This window comes from Chlorocebus sabaeus, chromosome 12 (assembly GCF_047675955.1).
Source record: "Chlorocebus sabaeus isolate Y175 chromosome 12, mChlSab1.0.hap1, whole genome shotgun sequence".
Lineage (NCBI taxonomy): Eukaryota > Metazoa > Chordata > Mammalia > Primates > Cercopithecidae > Chlorocebus > Chlorocebus sabaeus.
In genome coordinates, this window is record NC_132915.1 from 10,835,018 (window position 1) to 10,839,062 (window position 4,045).

A 4,045-nucleotide genomic window follows, 5' to 3' on the forward strand; every position below is an offset into this window, starting at 1 on the left:
TCCTGCACTTACCCACAGTCCTCTGCTCAGGCAGGGCGAGGCGGGCGAACCTTGGCTTCTCCTTGCTCATCTCTCACCCTTTCATCATGTGGGCGAACAGAGGCTTCCTTAAGGGCCATGAAACATCCTAGAAGAACAGGCCATTGTGTGTTATCAATGGAGGCTTCAGAAACCTCTGGGTCAGGGTTTTTTTTTTTTTTTTTAAATTTTAATAGGGAGGTGGGGAGTTTCTGTCTCAATCAGACAATGAGGACATTATCTTTATTTAAGAGAGACAGAGAGATTACAATCAAATCCGAAACACTCCTTACAGGTTTATCCTCCTCTTTGCTGTACGTTGAGCACTCATACTCTGTGGATCCCAAACAATGGAAAAGGGAAGGAAAAATAAAAGTGAAAAGTAAATTCTATTCCCACAAAGCAGATTTTACTTTTAAATATGTTCTTTATCTTCGTTTTTCACACATACACACACACACAGAAATAATGCAGGTGAGTTTTTGATATAACTACGCTCTCAGAATACCTCTTACATGAAATTAATTATAGGACTCGGGGCGCCAGGGGAAGGGGACGGGAAAAGTGAAGACGGTGCAAACGACGTGGCCGCCATCTTTTTTGTTCCCCAGTTTGGCGCGTGCGCCGTTCTCCAGGACTCACGCTTCCGGCTCTCCGCTTCCCTCCACGGTGCCTGAGCCTCTGCATTGCCCGACTCCGCAGGAGCGCCAGGGCGGCTCCTGCTCTTCCTAGACTCCCTGCAAAGGCGTTTGTCGAAATGTCCACAGAAGGAGGATTTAGTGGTACTAGCAGCAGTGATGCCAGCAAAGCCTAAGTCCTTCTGGCCTCGGGTCATGGAAGAAGTCCGGAATTTAGCAGTGAAAGATTTCTGAGTGCACGAACTCCCACTGGCTCGTATTAAGAAGATTATGAAACTGGATGAGGATGTGGAGATGATCAGTGCAGAGGCCCCTGTGCTCTTTGCCAGGGTGGCTCAGATTTTTATTACGGAGTTGACTCTTCGAGCCTGGATTCACATACAGGATAACAAGTGCCAGACTCTACAGAGAAATGATATCGCCATGGAATTTGATCAATTTGATTTTCTCATCCATATTGTTCCAAGAGATGAACTGAAACCTCCAAAGTGTCAGGAGGAGGTGCTGCAGTCTATAACTCCTGCTGAGCCAGTCTAGTACTATTTCACGCTGGCTCAGCAGCCCACCACCGTCCAAGTTCAGGGGCAGCAGTAAGAGTAGCCCACTGCCAGCTCCATGACCACCATCCGGCCTGGGCAGCTCATCATCACACAGCCTCAGCAGGGCCAGACCACACCCATGACAATGCAGGTTAGAGAAGGCCAGCAGGTGCAGATTGTGCAGACCCAGCCCAATAGGGTCAAGCCCAATAGGCCCAGAGTGGTACTGGATGGACCGTGCAGGTGACGCAGCAGATCCTCACTAACACAGGAGAGATCCGTCAGATCCCAGTGCAGCTGAAAGCTGGCCAGCTGCAGTGTATCTGCTTAGCCCAGTCTGTATCAGGTTCTGCAGGGATAGATCCAGACACTTGCCACCAACCCTCAACCGATTACACAGACAGAGGTCCAGCGAAGACAGCAGTAGTTCAGCCAGTTCACAGATGGACAGCAGCTCTACCAGATCCAGCAAGTAACCATTCCTGCAGGCCAGGACCTGCCCAGCTCATGTTTATCCAGTCAGTCAACCAGCCCTCCGATGGGCAGGCCCCCCAGGTGACTGGCGACTGAGAGCCTGAGCTGGCAAGGCCGAGGACACCCAACACAATCATTGCCATACAGCCCCAGGTCATGGGCACAGCCTCCCTCCCCAGAGGACCCGACTAACCTCAGTGTCTCCTGCAGGCTAGAGCATTGGTGCTCTAGGCCCCATGCCTTGGGGGCCGAGATTCTCCAACAGAAAGATGCAATATTTTTTTGTTTCCTTTTTTTGTCCAAGGAATCAATATTTCAATATGTTGAGCTGTGTGTCCAATGCTATGAAATTAAAATATTAAATCACATATTTTTGGAATTTTCTTGAAGAGTGTGGCTGAAGAAACATTTCTCCTTTTGTTTCTTACAGCCACTTCTTTTTAGGAGCAAATCTGCCCGTGGGTGTACAATATTTCTTGACCCTTGGAACAGCTGCTGCCCCTGAGATTTGCCATGTTGTTCTACCCTCAGATTGAATTAGGTGAATATGTGTAGCTGCTTTTTCACTAGTGGTCCTCTCCTCATCCCTTGCTCTTACCACGGAGCTCTGTGTATTTGCATCCAGAGGCCATGGAAACAGTCCTTGCATTTAAGAGACCGATTTATTCCCCATGGAGAGTGGGTGAGTTCATTGCCACACTCTTTTCTCCCAGGGACCCAGGAGTCTAGGACTTTAGGCATTTGCTGCCCACCTCCCCTTTATTTGTTAAATGCATTAAAAACTGTGCTAGTCCCCTTTCCATGGTCTTCAAACTGCATGAAGTGCAATAAATCTATTTTAGATTAAAAAAAAGAAATTAATGATAAGATCTTATCTTACTCAAAAGTTAGTCCTTAGATTTAACACAGTAAGAGTTGCAAAATAGACATATAGTTTCAGAAACATGCATGCAACGGATTGTTTTTGATTGTAAAATTTCTTATTTTCTTAATCATAGGTGTAGAAATGTGGATTTAGCTATCCTGTAGATAGCCACTGCAAAGGTGAATTTAGCCCACGGTTTAATGATTGGACTATATTCCTTTCTTTATTCATCTGAATATTTCAACCAGATGGAAGCACTGTGCTAGGTGTTGGGGACAAAATGATGACTAGGCCCATCCCGGCTTTGAGAGTTTCACAGTTAATAATTTCTAAATAATGAAGTAAAGACAAAGAAAGAGAAATCACAGGGCCCCATGAGAGAAAGAGAAGAACGTAAAACTTACCTTGAATGTGAAGAAACTTCAGGAAGGAAGGGATACCCAAGCTGCATTTTAAAAATCAGCAGAATTTCCAGAAGGTGAATGGAGAGTAAGAGAGTGGGGGCTGAGAAGGTGAGCAAAAGGGAAGACGAAGAGGAAGAGCAAGAATGAGAGCGGCGGCATGGCTTGAAAAGGACCTCAAAATGCTGGGTGTTCCTCAAGCACTGCATTAGAGCCCAGCCCAAGAGGAACGTGCGGGACTGTCGTGCACATCAGGTTTGTTGTCTGTGTAGCATCTTCTCCCCCTTATTCTGGTAATGGCATCCTGGTTTTCTTTGGGGGGAATTACTCCTGCTCTAACTTGTTTATGGTTGGGGGTAGGGCTCTACCTAACTCAGGGCTTCAAAGATGAACACATGTCCCATGCCTGGCTGCTCAGAACCTCCCATCATTTTTGATACTACTAATGGGTTCAAGAAGAGGCAAACACTCAATGGATGACATAGAATGAGTAACACTAGCTGTTGTGACAGTTTCTAGATCTCAGTGGCTGGTTTCCCCCTCACGAAAACAAACAAACCAAACATCATGCACACTCCTGATCAGGCGGCTCTCCAGTATGGCTTCCTCCACGTGGTGACTCAGGGATCTAGGCTCATTTCCTCTAATGGTGCTGTCACCTGCTGAATGTTCTATGCCCAGACAATGAGTGAAGAAGTGAATGTGGAGTGGGGTCCAGGTCTGGAGGAGATGGCCTTCATTTTTACTTACATTCCCTCCCTGGCCCTGGGCACATGACCAGACCTAGATGCAGGGCACCTGGGAAACGTGCTTAGCTGTGTGCTCAGGAGGAAAAGGAAACAGTTTGGGGAGTACATTCTATTGGGTAACTCTTCCACACTCAAGCGGGGCTAATAAGAGGCCTATGAGCCCAAGTCCTGGGGTTGTTATTTCCTGAAATAAATGGAAAAAGAGTTTTAGGGAGGCAGAGGTGACAAGGAAAAAGTTTGGTCATGTGGTAGAACCATGCCTGGTGCTTTGGTGAGCTTCTGCTCACCGAGCGAGAAGAACTCACCCGAGAAAGAAAGCAACATGAAAATAAGAGTTAAGAGAAAAAGAGGGTCCAGGGTA

At 46.9% G+C, this 4,045-nt stretch overlaps 1 pseudogene; it reads left to right on the forward strand.

Annotated features, from left to right (window-relative positions):
- The first annotated feature begins 394 nt into the window (after nt 1-394).
- Nucleotides 395-1,765, forward strand: LOC140713035 (nuclear transcription factor Y subunit gamma-like; annotated as a pseudogene).
- Nucleotides 1,766-4,045: the final 2,280 nt, after the last annotated feature.